Below are 19247 nucleotides of genomic sequence, written 5' to 3' on the forward strand. Positions count from 1 at the left end.
ATATGGACCAAACGCGGGCAGGTGGAACTAGTGTAGATGGGGCCATGTTGGCCGGTGTGGGCAAGTTGGGCTGAAGGGCGATACAAACTTTCTGTGCATTTTCTGTTTTATGCCAGATGGGTTACTGATTGTGGATAATCAGCCATGATCACAATGAATGACGGTGCTGGCTCGAAGGGCCGAATGGCCTCTTCCTGCAACTATTTTCTGTTTCTTTGTTTCTGTTTGATTGAATGCCGCTCATTACGTGTGGGGTAAGAATGGACTTTGCAGACTTCCAGCATCTGCAGTTCTTTTTTATTTCCGAGAACATTCTGACCACAGAGAGAGGCCACAGGTTATTGAATGTTCACCCTTCAACTCTCCGGGAATCCATGTTGATCACGGCCACGTGTGCAAGGGGTGGGGGGGGGGAGGGAGAGAGGGATAGAAGGGGGAGAGAGGGATAGAGGGCGGAGAGGGGGATAGAGGGGGGAGAGAGGGAGAGAGGGGGGAGAGGGATAGAGGGATAGAGGGGGGAGAGGGATAGAGGGGGGAGAGGGATAGAGGGGGGAGAAGAGAGGATAGAGGGGGGGAGAGAGGGCATAGAGGGGGGAGAGAGGGATAGAAGGGGGGAGAGAGGGATAGAGGGGGGAGAGAGAGGGATAGAGGGGGGGGGCGAGGGATAGAGGGGGGAGAGAGAGGGATAGAGGGGAGGAGAGAGGGATAGAGGGGGGAGAGAGGGGGGAGAGAGGGATAGAGGGGAGGAGAGAGGGATAGAGGGGAGAGAGAGGGATAGAGGGGAGGAGAGAGGGATAGAGGGGGGAGAGAGGGGGGAGAGAGGGATAGAGGGGAGGAGAGAGGGATAGAGGGGAGAGAGGGATAGAGGGGGGAGAGAGAGGGATAGAGGGGGGAGAGAGGGATAGAGAGGGGAGAGAGGGATAGAGGGGGGAGAAGGAGGGAGGGGGGAGAGAGAGGGATAGAGGGGGAGAGAGAGGGATAGAGAGGGGGGAAGAGAGGGATAGAGGGGGGAGAGAGAGGGATAGAGAGGGGAGAGAGGGATAGAGGGGGGAGAGAGGGGGGAGAGAGGGATAGAGGGGGGGGAGAGGGAGAGAGGGGGGAGAGGGATAGAGGGGGGGGAGAGGGATAGAGGGGGGGAGAGGGATAGAGGGGGGATAGGGATAGAGGGGGGGGAGAGGGATAGAGGGGGGGGAGAGGGATAGAGGGGGGGGAGAGGGATAGAGGGGGGGGAGAGGGATAGAGGGGGGGGAGAGGGATAGAGGGGGGGGAGAGGGATAGAGGGGGGGGAGAGGGATAGAGGGGGGAGAGAGGGATAGAGGGGGGGGGGGGAGAGGGATAGAGGGGGGAGAGAGGGATAGAGGGGGGAGAGAGGGATAGAGGGGGAGAGAGGGATAGAGGGGGAGAGAGGGATAGAGGAAAACACTATGAATGCCTGTGTTCATGTGAGGCTAGGGAAGAAATTTCAATCGGAGATTAAATAAATCTGGAATAAATATTTAGTATTAGCGACAACATCATAATATTCCACCTGGTTGACTGAGTGAGGGGATTAATAATCTGTCCTTCCCTGGGGTGGGATGTTGCCAAGCCCAGCCTCAGGAGATGTGGTGCCAAGAATGAAGGCTGAACTGGCTGTGGTGTCTCCTGCTACAGAAGAGACTGTACTAAAACGAAAACTACTGCATTGGTGATAAATCACTGACTGTACGTTTGGAGGTTGTGGAAAGGTAATAATATGCAAGCACGTCTTTCTTTAGAATCTATCCTGAGCAACACTGATTGGAACGAGCCCGCTCTGTGTGCATGGAACCAGGAGATCAAACCTCTTCAGCTGCTCGAACAGAACAATATCGAGCTGCACTCTCCCCATTTAACTCTTCACTGCTTTCTTCAACCGAGTTCCTTCTTCAACCTGATAGGAATTCCCCACTATTTATGTCTGCATTCAATCAACGAACCACTAAAATTCTCCTCAAATCCTATTTGTCATAATTCAGTCGCCAGTTGTGGACATCATTTAAATGTAAGCATTTATTTTAATACAAGAGCAGTATTTATTACACATCTGTATTATGTAAAGGAGATTAAGGATTACTCATATTGATAGGTCTATAGTAAGATACTAGGCAGACAGGATGCTGGATTATAAACTGATGAGACTTTAAACAATATTGTGATGGTTTTATAATTGCTATTCCTGAGGCTGGCTATTTTCCCAAATTCCAAATCCAATGCCTTGCCTCAACTTAAGATTCAAAGTCACATCTTTGGATTTGCTGGATATTTGTCCAACAACACAAGTTACTGAAGAGTGAACCATCCACCCCAAGACCACAGGCACTCAGCACCAGTCAACTAGCTGTGATCAATCTCCCACGTTTGTAGAATGTTGGAGAGATTGTGAAATGGCAGCAGTACCTGGGTAGAGGGGGATGGATAAATCACCGTTACAGTCCAGTAACAGCCATGCCAAAACCAATGTGCACAACCTCTCCGTAACAGTAGTGACATAACCCTTCTTCAGTCTACCTAGTGAGATAAGCAATGTTTATGAAGGAACTGCAGATGCTGGAAAATTGAAGGTAGACAAAACTGGAGAAACTCAGTGGGTGAGGCAGCATCTATGGCAACGTTTCGGGTCAAACCCCTTCTTCAGTCTACCTAATGAGATAAGCAATCTTTCCAATGCAGATGGATGAAGTCTGAATATATATCCCCTCCCAGTAAACTCACAGCTGCCCATGAGCCAGTTTTCATTGGTGGGTTGTCGGTGAAGAGTCAATGGCTTCCAATTTCTGGCCATTAGCATCTGGGATGAAGTGTGTAGGAAATAACTGCAGATGCTGGTTTACATCAAAGGTAGACACAAAATGCTGGAGTAACTCAGCGGGACGGGCAGCATCTATGGAGAGAAGGAATGGGTGCGTTTCAGGTCAAGACACGTCTTCTGACTGATGTCAGGGAATGGGCGGGACAGAGATAGAATGTAGTCGGAGACAGTAAGACTGGTGGGAGAACTGGGAAGGGGGAGGGGATCGAGAGAGGGAAAGCTAGGGCAATTTCAAGTTAGCAAAGTCAATCTTCATACCGCTGGGGCGTAAGCTACCTAAGCGAAATATGAGGTGCTGTTCCTCCAATTTGCACTGTGCCTCTAACATCTATGCTGTGCAAGCAGGTGCGCTCACAGACCCTGAGGCATGGAACAACTTCTAATCGGTTCTTTCAGGTGATGCAAAAGGCCTTAATGGTCTATTGGGAGAGGTTGTGGAGGACTGTCCTGGCAACATTCATCCCTTGGTCAATCTCACAAATTGTAACTTTGGTTCCTTTTCACAGCAATCATTTCAATTGGACTCAATGCTAAAAGGGTGAGTGGTGCTATGTAAATGCAAATGTATCTGTGAAATGATATGGAGAGAGAAGAAAGATGCTGTCAGCTCCAGCCCCTGATGATGCCCTTCCAATTAATAGCTGCTTTAGTAAATGCCTCAAGGCAGAACCACTCACCCTCCAGAATAAGTAGGCAATGCACTAAAGTGGAGGCAATGTACACAGGCTTGACATGGAGGTTAGGTGGTGGTGGCCATGTAATATTACACTGAATATTTGGTTTGCGTCGTCAATTAAAAGTGCTTAATTGTTACAAAGTGCTTCATTGATCGAACCTAGTGCACCGAGGTAAAACAGGACATAAGTGTTCTTGAAGCCAGCAAACACTCGACAGGATGTGGTGGCTGTTATTGTTTCAAAGCTCAGTGTATGTTGAGAAGATAATTGCCATTAAAACACGATGAAAAACTACAAGCACTCTGCAGAAATCCTCACTGTGTTCCAACCAGGGAAATGATGGACAGCCAACAATTTCAGTACCAGGGACAGCTCCGCACACCAGCATTGCCCACTAACTCAGTCTCTGCTAATCATTCAGTGCAGTGGCCTAGCTCCAAACACAAGCAACGCCACCAGTTCACATGGTCATAGGAGCAGAATTAGGCCATTCAGCCCATCAAGTCTACTCCGCCATTCAATCATGGCTGATCTATCTTTTCCTCTTAACTCCATTCTCCTGCCTTCTCCCCATAACCCCTGACACCCGTACTCATCAAGAATCTATCTATCTCTGCCTTTGAAATATCCAATGACTTGGCCTGCATAGCCTTCTGTAGAGCCTAGTTGTAGAGTTTAGTATTGCTGCCCCCACAGGGCAAACCTTCACATGCATCTCATGCTAACGTGATGTCCAACATGGGGGCAGGTTTCTCTTGAGACAAGGGATTGGGGCACAATTGCTCACTGTTAACTCATGGAGTATATGGTCACCAACAGGAAATCAGGACCAGCCCAGAATCAGCACCGTCCACCCAGAGTTGTGGAGGTGGATGTACAAACAGGGTCAATGCTGGCCCAGGGAAGGCCACCCAATGCATTGCAGAGTGGGGCGATCATACATATAGCATGGAAATAGGCCATTCAGACACTGGTGAACTTGCTAGCCATCAGGTACCTATCTGTACAATTCCCAGCACTCAACCCCCAGTCCTCCATGTCAGCATGTTTCATCCACATTCTCAAATGTTGTCAGACCTGCCCCCACCACCACTCATGCAATGGGTTCTACATTTCAACTCTGCTCTGAATGAGAAACACATCCTCAAATCCTCTTGTAATCCCTACTATAAAGGATCTATCTATCTATCTATCTATCTATCTATCGAGCGAGCGAGCGAGCGAGCTAGCGAGCGAGGAGCGTATAGCGAGCGAGCGAGCGAGCGAGCGAGCGAGAGCGATCGAGCGAGCGATCTATCGTAGGTCTATCGATATCGATAATCTATCTATCTATCTATCTATCTATCTATCTATCTATTTTATATCTCTATCCTCCAGTTAACATTTCTCACCATCTATGCCCCTCATAACTAGGTAATAAAGCTGCTGCCTCACAGTTCCAGAGACCCAGATCCAATTAGAATGAAAACATGGCCCCTCTGGTTCCTATTAAATCTTCACCTTAAACCTCAGTCCTCTGGTTCTTGTTTCCCCTTGTTTGGACCCACCAGCATTGCCCACTAACTCTACAGATCTCCACCTAAAAAAGGGCGCGCGAAGCGAGGGCGAGGAGGCGAGCGAGCGCGAGCGCGCGAGCGCGCGCGAGAGCAGAGAAGGCGCGCGAGCCGGGAGCGAGGCGCGCAGAGAGCGAACGAGAGCGCGCCGCAGAGCGAGAGAGCGAGCGAGAGAGCGAGCGAGCGCGCGCGCGAGGCGGCGGAGGAGCGAGCGCGAGCGGCGAGCGCGAGAGAGGCGCAGAGCGGCGCGAGCACGAGAGAGAGCGCGCGCCGAGGCGCGGCGACGACACGAGCGCCCGCGAGCGAGCGCGAGCGCGACGCGAGCGAGAGCGCGAAGCAGAGAGAGCGAGAAGGCGCCAGAGCGAGCGCGCGACAGAGCGCGCGCGCGGAGCACGAGCGCGAGAGGCGAAGGAGAGAGAGAGAGAGCGAAGCGAGAGAGCGAAGAGCGAGAGGAGACGAGCGCGAGACGAGAGAGGCGCAAGAAGCGAGAGCAGCAAGAGCTCGTCGCCTATCGAGCGCTAGCGGCGCTAGAGCGCGTCGAGCTAGCGATGAATCGCGCGGGTTAGCGAGAGCTGAGCGCTAGCGCTCTGGCCTCGCGTTCTCTCCTCGGCTCTCTCTCTCTCTCTCTCTCTCTCTCTCTCTCTCTCTCTCTCTCTCTCTCTCTCTCTCTCTCTCTCTCTCTCTATCTCACTATCTCTCTCTCTCTCTCTCACTCTCTCTCTCACGATCTCTCTCACTACAAGATATCCTTCACTTTATTTAGCCAAGCCTTCAGTCATCTGTGACAATATCGAGTTGTGTTTCTTCCTGTCTAGTTCTGGCTGGTATTGTGTCCTTGGGAGGTTTCACAAGGTTAAAGGATCCGTATGGAGGCAAATGGTGATAATTTTGTGGAGGCAGTGTATTGAACACAGACCCCATCCCTCCCCCACACCAACAACAGGGAGCACAGGATCTGCACTTGCTGGAGGACAAATATACGAGTCTTACTTAGATAAGTATTGATTCAAACCCCAAGTGCAAGGAAGCTATGCATTATGCACTCATCAATTACAGTCTCACTCGCCCGCAGAAGATCAAATTGCCGATTAAATTAACCTTCTCTTCCCCACCTCCCAGTTTCGCCACAGCTGAGGCCTGTGAATTATCCCAGGGCAACAGTGAAAAGCACAAACCATTACTTGCAAGATAAGCTCAAAGCTGCGGCATGGACTGGTCGACTGAGGAGCAATGGGGGGGGTCACAGTCCTTGGGAAGTGTGAATGTAAATGGGGAGGGGGGGGGGGGGATCCAACAGGGGAACATTCAAATACAAATTAAGCATTAAAAGTTAGTCTGACAGGCAACACTGGCTAGAAAGGCAATTAAAAAATAAATCAAACACTAGGTTTACTGAAGGTGGAATGGAAGTAAAACTAAAGGGAAAGTTTATCTCAACTTGTACCAGATTTTGGTTTGACTTCACTGGAGATTTTCTTATATATAGAGGCAATAGAGAGGACAATGCCAGAAATGGGAGGGTCTACATATCAGGAAGGGATCAAAAGAAGAAATGTGTCGGAAGGAACCTTCGAGACTCTTCTTCAGACAGTCAAGGGAGAGGGAGACATAGAGATATGGAAGGGTAAGGTGTGAAAACAAGACAGGGGATGTGCCACGGGATCAACAGACCATGTTTCTCTTCTCCTGAGAAAGGAAAGGTGAGGAGGTGACCTGATGCAAGGATGCCGAGAGAATGTCTTCACTCTGGGGAAGGGCAGAACCAGAGGCCGTCAATGCAGAGAGTCGGCAAGAAATCATCGAACAGCTCAGCACAGGAACTCATCCTTAGGTTGATGATTTTTGTGCCAAGACCAACTCTTATCCACCTGTACATATTCCATACCCCTCCATCACCAAGTCTGTTAAACACCACTCTCATACCTTCCTGCACCAGTGAAACTCTGGCTGGACAGATGGTCAGATGGTTCTGTGCCATGTCATCTTCACAATCTTGTTTGTTCTGCGTTTCCAATATAAATTATTTCTACTTGTCTTATTCACGGACTTTGCCGCACCCTGGTGCAGCGGTAGAGTTGCTGCCTCACAGCACCAGAGACCCGGGTTCGATCCTGACTACGGGTGCTGTCTACACAAAGTTTGCACATTCTCCCTGTGACCGCCTGGGTTTTCTCTGCGTGCTCCAGTTTCCTCCCACACTCCAAAGACGTACAAGTTTGTAGGTTAGTTCATAAATTGCCCCTAGTGTGTAGGATAGAGCTACTATATGGGGTGATCGCTGGTCGGGGCGGATTCGCTGGGCCGAAGGGCCTGTTTCCACTCTGTACCTCTAAACTAATCTAAACTAAACAACTGAAGATAGACACAAAAAGCTGGAGTAACTCAGCCGGACAGGCAGCATCTCTGGAGAGAAGGAATGGGTGACGTTTCGGGAGAGAGACAGAGATAGACAGAGAGAGACAGAGAGGGAGAGACAGAGAGAGACAGAGATAGAGAGGGAGAGATAGAGAGGGAGAGACAGAGAGGGAGAGACAGAGAGAGACAGAGAGGGAGAGACAGAGACAGAGAGAGACAGAGAGGGAGAGGGAGAGACAGAGAGAGACAGAGAGAGACAGAGAGGGAGAGACAGAGACAGAGAGGGAGAAACAGAGAGAGACAGAGAGAGACAGAGAGGGAGAGACAGAGAGACAGAGAGGGAGACAGAGACAGAGAGAGACAGAGAGAGAGAGAGAGACAGAGACAGAAAGGGAGAGACAGAGAGAGACAGAGAGAGAGAGACAGAGAGAGACAGAGAGAGACAGAGAGGGAGAGACAGAGAGAGACAGAGATAGAGAGGGAGAGATAGAGAGGGAGAGACAGAGAGGGAGAGACAGAGAGAGGGAGAGAGAGAGAGAGGGAGAAACAGAGAGTGACAGACAGCGAGAGGGAGGGGCAGAGAGAGACAGAGAGAGAGAGAGAGGGAGAGACAGAGACAGAGAGAGACAGAGAGAGACAGAGAGAGAGAGACAGAGAGAGAGAGGGAGAAACAGAGAGAGACAGAGAGAGACAGAGAGAGAGGGAGAGACAGAGAGAGAGACAGACAGAGAGGGGCAACGGGAGGGTGAGAAAGAGAGAGTTATAGAGTTAGAGAGGGAGAGAGAGGGGGAGACACGGGGAAGTTGAAAGGGAGAGGTTGTGTTGACTGGAGATGAGCTGTTGTGCTTTGTGTCAGTGAGATGAAGCTGAAACTGTGGGTAACACAAGGTGAGGCATCTGGTGTCCCGTGAACCCCCCCCCCCCTGCAGCTGACAAAGGGGCAGGCGGGGAGGGAGAGGGCAGCAGAGAGAGAACTGGGCACCCCTGCCCATCATGTACCCCACCCACTGCTCCCTTCCTGCGTCTAGACACGAGCTGCGCCGTGGCATACAGATGTCTGGCAGTGACCGGGCGGTGTGTGGGGGGGAGACGCTGTAGGCAGGCAGGCATGGTGGGGAGTGGGTTGATGCAGGAATGCCGCCTGTACACTGACCAGTTGTGCATGTGGACATCGTGAACAGAAACAAGGGACTGAGCCAGGCGGTGGGACCGACACTGACGGGAGGCAGAGTCTGACATTCACTGTAGTGATGAATAACCCCTACAGGCAGCGTGGCTGGTACTGGTACTGAGGCAGCGCTGGCGTTAACTCACTCTGCAGCGACACAGGCCAGGATCAAACTCTGATTGCCAGCCAAGAAATAAATCAGAGGAAGGCAGGCTGCAAGATTGGATCGTGATCTTGTGCTCGCAATGGAAAGAAACCACGGCTGAATAAGCAGATCCCGTCCGCACGCACAGGCTGTGCTGCATTTGTGATGTGTAGCAGTGAAATAAATCACGCCAGGCTCACTCACTCACGCCTCTCTCTCTCTCACACCCCCTGCTCTCTGTAAACGAGCAGAGTCCCGGTTACTGTAGGGGGTGAGGGGGGCAGCTTCACTCCACTACCTGGTACATTCAGGATTAGGTCCGTTTTCCTGACACACGCGTGCAGGTGGACGGGTTTCACGGTGATATTTGTCCACCACATACAACACGTATGACATGTCTGGAGAAGGATCTCGACCCGAAAAGTCACCCATTTCGTCACTCCGAGATGCTGCCTGTCCCGCTGAGTTACTCCAGCATTAGTGTCTACATACATACATGACACACCTGGCCCCAACATCACGGTCCTGGAGAAGGGGTTAGGACCCCGGCCCACTCTCTCCTTCATAAGGTCCTGGTCGTAGGAGTAGAATTAGGCCATTCGGCCCATCGAGTCTACTCCGTCATTCAATCATGGCTGATCTATCTCTCCCTCCTAACCCCATTCTCCTGCCTTCTCCCCATAACCCCTGACACCCGCACTGATCAAGAATCTGTCAATCTCCCCCTTAAAAATACTCATTGACTTGGCCTCCACAGCTGTCTGTGGCAATGAATCCCACAGGTTCACCACCCACTCACCATTAATTCCTGCAAGGTTTGTGTTCTCAGGCCACTCTCTTCTTCCTGTCCCAGTTGGAGGAAGTGACCAAAGAGACGGAGGACATCTCCCTCATTATTCCAGCAACTTTGACATGTTGGCCGGTGTGGGCAAGTGGGCTGCCGCTAACTCGAGGGCTGTCGGTACTTCCTCTGTGACCTGGTGGCTTTCCTCCGACATCCCAACGATGTAGACTGTCCTCAGTGTGGTCTCAAAAATGCCTTCCATAATTGTAGCTCTTCACTTCCACTCCTGCAGCAAAGGCCAGTACACCATATACCACTGCAATCATCTGCCACACCAGTACGTCAGTACCATAGATATCCCTCTGAGGACCAATACTCTACATTTCTGCTTCTTCTACTGAAGAGCACAACCTCACATGTTCCACCTTGTTGCTCTCTCTCAGCTTGCTATTGAACTACTTCACACCTTCATCACCTCATATTTCCATTTAGCCTCATGTCATCAGCAAACTTGAAAATGTTACATTTGGTCTTCATGGCCAAATCAGGAGTTGAAAGCATTTAATTGCCAAATGCACAAGGACGAAACTATGTAACTCTTTCTTGTTGCAGCTTTACGGAACAGCAATACAATAACACAACGAATATATACACACTTCCAGTTATAAATGAGACCACGATAGCACAAGTCCCCTTAGTTCAGTGTTAATGTTGTGCAGTGTTCAAGAGCCTGATGGTCGCTGGCAAGAAGCTGTTCTTGAACCTGGAGGTCACTGTTCTCAGGCTCCTGAACGTTCTGCCCAATAGATGAGAGCATGGCCAGGGTTGTGTGGGTCTTTGTTGATTAGCAGCGCATCCTATAGATCCCTCCAATAGTGGAGAGGTTAACACCTCCCCATATATTCATTGATGTGAACATTTTGTATCCAAACAGCAAACTCTGTAGTTCCATTCGTCAGTGTCCAGGACCCATTTATTGCTTGCTTTCCCAAAGAACTCTTAGTCCACGTTAGAACATGTGTTCTAACCTTGTTCATCAGCCTGCACTGTGGCACCTTATCAAAGTACAAATCAACCACATCCACTGCCCCCTTCAGCTACTCAACCAAGCACAGTCTCAAAGAACTCCAATAGTTTTGAAAACAAGAATTCCCTTTTATAAAGGCCTGTTGACTTGTCCCAGTCACATCCTTTCCTATTAATAATAATAATGATGGATGGGATTTATATAGCGCCTTTCTAATACTCAAGGCACTTTACATCGCATTATTCATTCACTCCTCAGTCACACTCGGTGGTGGTAAGCTACTTCTGTAGCCACAGCTGCCCTGGGGCAGACTGACGGAAGCGTGGCTGCCATTCTGCGCCTACGGCCCCTCCGACCACCACCAATTACTCACACACATTCACACACAGGCAAAGGTGGGTGAAGTGTCTTGCCCAAGGACATAACGACAGTATGCACTCCAAGCGGGATTCGAACCGGCCACCTTCAGGTTGCCAGCCGAACACTTAGCCCATTGTGCCATCTGTCGTCCTATTGACTCCAGTATCTTCCACAACCTCTGACATCTGGTGAATGTCAAGTAATGTTCTGCTGTCTCTCTCCTTCTCTTGCCGAACAAGGAGATGTATTTAACTGGGTAATAAATGCTGGCCTTGGAGCATTGGCCAAGTTCAGATCCGAGAGAAACGTCATTGCTCATCAGAAGAGGATAAATATTCATTCAGGCCTACCAGCATTTTCAAGGACTCACATTAAAAGGAGCTACAAATGATACTTGTGTTTATATAATCCCTTGTCACAATGAATACCTCAAAGTGCTTATACAATGAATTACCTTTGAATTATTACCGTGGCGACAATTTCGTTTTAACAAGACCCACAAGCACAATGAGATAAAGGTTCAGTTAATCGGCTCCTTCTGAGGTTGTTGAATAAAAAAACTTGTCCAAGCCAACAGCAGACCTGCCTACTTGTCTTCAAAGAACGCCAGGCTCTCTCCATTGTGAGTGACTGGTGAAGAGAGATACCTGGGGGCCCAAGTCCAGAGTTCCCTGAAAGTGGCCACACAGATTGGGAAGATAATAATAATAATAATGGATGGGATTTATATAGCGCCTTTCTAATATTCAAGGCGCTTTACATCGCATTATTCATTTACTCCTCAGTCACACTCGGTGGTGGTAAGCTACTTCTGTAGCCACAGCTGCCCTGGGGCAGACTGATGGAAGCGTGGCTGCCAATCTGCAAATGGCATACTAGTCTTCATTGGTCAGGGCATGGAATACAAGAATTGGGATGAGAGATTACAGCTTTACAAAACACTGGTTGGGCCACATTGAGGCACTGTGTGGAGATCATGTCATTACACAAGAGTAATGCCCCTGTCCCACTTAGGAAACCTGAACGGAAACCTCTGGAGACTTTGCGCCCCACCCAAGGTTTCCGTGCGGTTCCCGGAGGTTGCAGGTGGTTGCCGGAGGTTGCAGGTAGTGGAAGCAGGTAGGGAGACTGACAAAAACCTCCGGGAACCGTACGGAAACCTTGGGTGGGGCACAAAGTCTCCAGAGGTTTCCGTTCGGGTTTCCTAAGTGGGACAGGGGCATAAGGATGTGAGAGAGTGCAGAGGAGATGAGGAGAGATCCGATAGGCTGGGTATGTTTCTCCTGGAATGAAGGAGGCCGATAGAAATGACCTGATAGAACATTGAGAAACATAGGAAGAGTAGATAGTGATTATTCCCCAACACAAGAGAGGAAGTGAGCAAGGTTTATGGGGTTTTTAGCTACAGTACCTGATTGAAATCTGGATTTTAATTGTTTTTATTTAAATTTTCCTCATTTTGCAACATTATCCTCCGTAGAATTATTTTTGATATTGTATTTCACACAAAATGGAAAGATGCAAGCTCGACACAAGCACCATGTGGCAATTATAAGATCCAGTTACCCTGAACTAGATTATACGTTCTCCTCTGAGTGAGGGATTATTAGCTGCAGCAAGGCCAGGTGAAATGTACCTACTTCTGCGCAGTCTCACTTTTTATAATCATAGAAACATAGAAACATAGAAATTAGGTGCAGGAGTAGGCCATTCGGCCCTTCGAGCCTGCACCGCCATTCAATATGATCATGGCTGATCATCCAACTCAGTATCCCGTACCTGCCTTCTCTCCATACCCTCTGATCCCCTTAGCCACAAGGGCCACATCTAACTCCCTCTTAAATATAGCCAATGAACTGGCCTCGACTACCCTCTGTGGCAGAGAGTTCCAGAGATTCACCACTCTCTGTGTGAAAAAATTTCTTCTCATCTCGGTTTTAAAGGATTTACCCCTTATCCTTAAGCTGTGCCCCTTGTCCTGGACTTCCCCAACATCGGGAGCAATCTTCCTGCATCTAGCCTGTCCAACCCCTTAAGAATTTTGTAAGTTTCTATAAGATCCCCTCTCAATCTCCTAAATTCTAGAGAGTATAAACCAAGTCTATCCAGTCTTTCTTCATGACAGTCCTGACATCCCAGGAATCAGTCTGGTGAACCTTCTCTGCACTCCCTCTATGGCAATAATGTCCTTCCTCAGATTTGGAGACCAAAACTGTATGCAATACTCCAGGTGTGGTCTCACCAAGACCCTGTACAACTGCAGTAGAACCTCCCTGCTCCTATACTCAAATCCTTTTGCTATGAAAGCTAACATACCATTCGCTTTCTTCACTGCCTGCTGCACCTGCATGCCCACTTTCAATGACTGGTGTACCATGACACCCAGGTCTCGCTGCATCTCCCCTTTTCCTAATCGGCCACCATTTAGATAATAGTCTGCTTTCCTGTTTTTGCCACCAAAATGGATAACCTCACATTTATCCACATTATACTGCATCTGCCAAACATTTGCCCACTCACCCAGCCTATCCAAGTCACCTTGCAGTCTCCTAGCATCCTCCTCACAGCTAACCCTGCCCCCCAGCTTAGTGTCATCCGCAAACATGAGAAATTACGGTATTTATTTGTCACATGTGTTGAGTTGCAGTGAAATTCATTTTTGTTTGCCGTGCAGTACATGTCATTATTCATAACCACATATACATATCAAATATGGATCTCAGATGCAGTACAAGGGTATAGCATTATGGATGGAAAGCCCATGACCGTGGTCCAATATTCAACTGATGTCAAATATCTAGGGCAATACTTGGTAGAAATGCCGCTTGTCATTTCAGGCTTTAAACACCAGGGTGGGGGGTGGGGGGAGGGGGTGGTGGTGGTGGTTTCACCTGCAGAGAGTATGGACTCACATTAACACAATGTTCACTTTGTGCATGGAATAAATGTTCTATACAGAGGGTGCCTGTGTGGGCCCGGCCTTTCCTCATGTTACTGCATGGAATTCAATCTAAAATTACAAGAATCTGGATAATTTTCGTGATTTTTTGGAGACATTGGTTTGTTTGTGGAGTTCCAGATGTTTATAGCATTTATTTCTTTGCCCGACATCACAACAATATTTACACAGTCGTTTGTGAGATATATATGTATAAATGACGGATATAAATGTGTGTCAGTTTGGTGGAGTTGCGGATAGTGAGAAACGCTGTCAAAGTATACAACAGGATATAGATCAGCTACAGAATTGATCGGAGAAATGGCAGATGGAGTTTAATCTGAGCAAGTGTAAGGTCGAATGTGAGGGAAAAGTATATTATTAATTACAAGAACTTTAACAGCAATGATGTACAGAAGGAACTTGTGGTCCAAGTCCATAGTTTCCTGAAAGTGCCAACACAAATAGACAGAGTATTGAAGAAAGAGTACAGTGTGCTTGCACCATCGGTTGGGCCATTGAATATCAGAGTCGGGAAATCAAGTTACCACTTTATAGGACTTTGGTTGGTCCACATGTAGAATGCTGCACACAGTGTGTAGGAAAGAACTGCAGATGCTGGTTTAAATCGAAGGTAGACACAAAATGTTGAGTAACTCAGCGGGACAGGCAGCATCTCTGGAGAGACGGAATGGGTGACGTTTCGGGTCGAGACCCTCAGTACTGCACACACCCCACTACATGTGGATGGAGAAGCTTTGAAGAGTGTGCAGGAGAGATTTACTAGAAAGCTGTCTGGGTTACAGCATATTAGCTGCCAGGAGAGGTTGGCCAAACTTGGTTTATTTTCTCGGGGACATCAGAAGTTGAGGGCAGTCCTGATAGAATATATAAAATTATGAGAGATATATGGAAGAGTGCATAGTTTTAAGGTAAGAGGGGCAACGTTTAAAAGAGATGTGTGGGACATTTTAGTGGGTGGGTGCTTGGAATACACTGCCAGGGGTGGTGATGGAGAGATATGATAGTGGCATATGAGGCGTTTATATAGACATTAATATGCAGGGAGTGGATGGATATGAGTCTTGTACTGGCAGAAGAGTTTAGTTTAACTTGGCATTATATTTAGCATGGACATTGCGGGCGGAATGGCCTGATCTGGTGCTGTACTGCTTGTGTTCTATGTACCATCTCCGGGTACACTGTGGAAACCCTAGCTCCATGTCTTGCATGCTTACCTTACAGAATCCAATTAACCTACAAACCTGCACGTCTTTGGAATGTGGGAGGATAACGGAGAACCCGGAAAAAACCCACGCAGTCACTTCAAACTATTGGAGGGTAAGTTTCAGTTTGCAAGTTTACATTAGAATTTAAATTAGGTCATCAGGAGCTACCTGCTGCTTATTGTTCCATATTTAAGATGTCATTTTACATTGTCAGCCTTTTGGAAGCTGCCACTGCACTGTGATTCATCCTCTTGTTTGAACATAGTGATTCACCATGTGAAGAGACGCAAGGCTGCAGCTGGGGCTGTTACTCTGCCCACTCCCTTCTCTCCGACTGTGCAACTGGGGAAGGAGAGACGAGGGATTTCTGCACCGTCTCCTCAGAAAACTGCTCGCTCTCGGAAGCAGCTTTCGGATGCAGAGTTGTGGAGGAGGCCAGGAGCAGAAATGACGGAAGTGCCTTAATGCACTTCCTGGCAATGTTACCATCGGCCTCTGCAAGTCACTCCAGGCTGGGCTGCGATATCAGATGGAAAATATGCAATTGGCAAAGCATGAAATGCAGGTCGAACTCCATTTGAATCGACTGCAGGCCCTGGACATGTTTAGGGAGATGTCAACACGTTTTAAAAGCTGCAGATTAACTGGGATAAGGAAGTGACAGGAGCTAGATCAGGAATCTGGAAAACATGGTGCAGTTTCCTCATCAGCAGAGATACAACTAGAATGTTCCAGAACAATGAAACGTTGGGTTCAGACAGGCGTCACTCTGCCCATGAAGAGCAAAACCATCGGGCTTTTGGTTAATCTCATCAAATCGCTGCAGGACACGGCTCATCTCCTGCTCTTTCAGATACTTTGACCATGTCAGGTGACCTTCCCCACCCACCCCACCCCACCACTCCCACCCACCCCACCGCACACACCCACCACTCCCACCCACCCAACCCACCCACCCCACCAACCAACCACTCCCACCCACCCCACCACCACTCCCAACCCACCCACCACCCACCACTCCACCCACTCAACACTCCACCCACCCACCCACCCACCACCACTCCACCCACCCCACCCACCCACCACTCCCACCCCTCACCACATCCACCCACCCCACCACACACCCCACCACACCCACCCAACCCACCCCCCCCCCACCCCCCCCCCCCCCACCCCCCCCCCCCACCCCCCCCCCCCCCCCCCCCCACCCCCCCCCCCCCACACCCCCCCCCCCCCCCCCCACCCACCCCCCCCACCCCCCCCCCCCACCCCCCCCACCCCCCCCCCCCCCCACCCCCACCCCCCCCACCCACCCCCCCCCCCACCCCCCCCCCCCCCCCCCCCCACCCCCCACCCCCCCCCCCCACCCCCCCCCCCCCCCCCCCCCCCACCCCCCCCCCCCCCCCCCCCCCCCACCCCCCCCCCCCCCCCCCCCCCCCCACCACCCCCCCCCCCCCCCCCACCCCCCCCACCCCCCCCCACCCCCCCCCCCCCCACCCCCCCCCCCCCCCCCCACCCCCCCCCCCCCCCCCCCCCCCACCCCCCCCCCCCCCCCCCCACCCCCCCCCCCCCCACCCCCCCCCCCCCCCCCCCCCCACCCCACCCCCCCCCCCCCCCCCCCCCACCCCCCACCCCCCCCCCCCCCACCCCCACCCACCCCCCCCCCAACCCCCCCCCCCCCCACCCCCCCCCCCCCACCCCCCACCCCCCCCCCCCCCCCCCCCACCCCCCCCCCACCCCCCCCCACCCCCCCCCACCCCCCCCCCACCCCCCCCCCCCCCCACCCCCCCCCACCCCCCCCCCCCCCACCCCCCCCACCCCCCCCCCACTCCACCCACCCACCCCACCCACCCACCACTCCACCACCTCTGAAGCAATGATTTACAGCCACACCATTCCTCAGCCGACCAAGACCACAAACCATCAAACATCTAGCTATAACAATCCCACCTTAACTCTCCCCACATTCCCATCAACTCTCCCCAGATTCTACCCCTCACCTGCACACTGGGGCAATATGGCAGCCAGTTGACCCATGACCTTGGGGTGAGAGAGGAAGTAATCATTGTTGAGGCAACTCCCCTCTGAAGCAGCTACCAACCGATGAAGATCTGCACCCCCCTCGTAACCAACCTCTCTACCCAGGGAGATGGCACCTTCCTCTTTACATTCGCCACGACTCTCACAATTTTACTTCGGAGTCACGTGAGTGATTCCGTGAAGAACCCGCTCAGCACGCATGCGCGGCATTACGCCAGCAGTGCAACAAGCGGCTACAGCGGGAGTCAGGCGCTCCCGCTGCAATTTAAAAGACGGACCGTCAGGTAAGTGAACTGAGGTCGGCTTTACTTACCAAAGAAGAGCCGGCTGATTTCTCTTTCAGAAATGTCTACACCGAAGACAAGACTCTCAAAGAAATCTGTCCCCCGTTGACTCCACCAGAGGAGCGTTCCATCAGGGAGGGGCAGCAACAGGCAGTAGGAACGCAAACCGAGCGCTCCGCTATCCCCGACACCGTGCCGAGCCCAGCTCCGCTAGCGCCTGAGCAGCGGGCTGGAGGGAAAGCTACCAGGAAGATACACGTCGGACGGGGACGTCTCTCCACCCAGGCGGGGGAGAGACAGCCGCTTGAGCCACGTGGAGCGGCTCTTGGAGCAGATGCTCCAGCGAGGTGCGCCCCAGGAAGGGAGCTCTCGCAGAGGGAGATCAGGCACTCCCTCCACAGTGCCTTGTGCACTGTCCATTGCTTCCTCCTTTCCAGAGGATAGCTTTGGTGACCAGGACTGGGCTGGTCAAGAAGAGGGGACAATGGCTGAAGATCTCGGGAGTATGCAAGGGGTGCAGGAACAGGAAGAGCTGCTTGGTGTAGTGGACCGCTACGTGGAAACCCCACGTGCAGGAAGACCGTTAGAAGCCAAACTAGCGGCCAGCATCAACCACCTCTCCAACAGGGCTCTACAGGAGCAGGTGGTCAATGATGCTTTGGAAACTTATACAGCGCCGGAGAACTGTGAGTCCCTCAAAGTGCCAGCTGTAAACAGCCAAACCTGGGGGCATGTTGGGGCAAACATCCGACAACATGAGCTAAAACTGCAGCGGATCCTCAGGCTCCTGACGTCGGCCATCACTTTGTTTGCTCGTTCCGTGGACAACACCGAGATGACCACCACTCAACAGGATACTCTCGCGCTGTTGTGTAATACGCAATTTGAGATCAACAACCTGCGTAAAGACATCATAAAACCTGCCATCAATCCTAAATTTGCGGGGTTGTGCAAACCCCAGCCTTTGAGCCAGACATACTGCTCTTTGGCAAAGACCTACCTAAGCGAATGAAGGATATGACTGAGGCCTCAAAAACTCACGGCCTCATGAAGGCAGGGCACGGGACGAGCAAACCTAGAGCAATAAACACCAAGTGGCAGCACCCCGTCGCGTCCACCAGTCGACGTCCACCATATAGGACTGGTGAAAGCTCGGGGTCCGCACTTTATCACCGTAAGTCTTTTTTAGACCAGGGCCCAGAGCGGACCCCATGGAAAATGCGCCACCCCCCAACGTCAACGCCACATCAGACAACACGCAAGCCTCGTGGGACCGGCGGGAACCAGAGGAAATACCCATAACCATGGAGGTAGATGGGTCTGGTTCCTACCAGCATATAGAAAGAAGGGGCTCAATACTAACAGGGGGGAGATTACACCAGTTTAAAGCAGCATGGGAGTCTATCACGAGTGATCAGTATATACTCAATGGCATTAGTGGATACAAAATACAATTCATAACAGGTAAATTGCCACCAGTCCAACATTTACCCCAAAGGGTATTTTCCCTCTCAGTGAAAGAAAAACGAGAGGGACAAGTTGAACTGATGAGACTAATTACAAAGGGTATCATTGAAAACACAAAACATGAACCCTTGGAATTTGTATCAAATATATTCACTAAAACCAAAAAAGATGGTGGATGTCTCATCATCATTGACTTAACATCACTAAATATGTTTGTTAAGTATATACATTTCAAAATGGAAACGTTTGTTACTGCCAAACAACTAATTTCCAAAGGATACTACATGGCAAGCATTGATCTTAAAGATGCTTACTATTCAGTACCTATTCACAAGGATCATCGCAGATACCTGAAGTTTACCTGGATGGGGCAATTATGGCAGTTTAAAG

The sequence above is a fragment of the Amblyraja radiata genome, chromosome 35 (assembly GCF_010909765.2).
Source record: "Amblyraja radiata isolate CabotCenter1 chromosome 35, sAmbRad1.1.pri, whole genome shotgun sequence".
Taxonomy (NCBI): Eukaryota; Metazoa; Chordata; class Chondrichthyes; order Rajiformes; family Rajidae; genus Amblyraja; species Amblyraja radiata.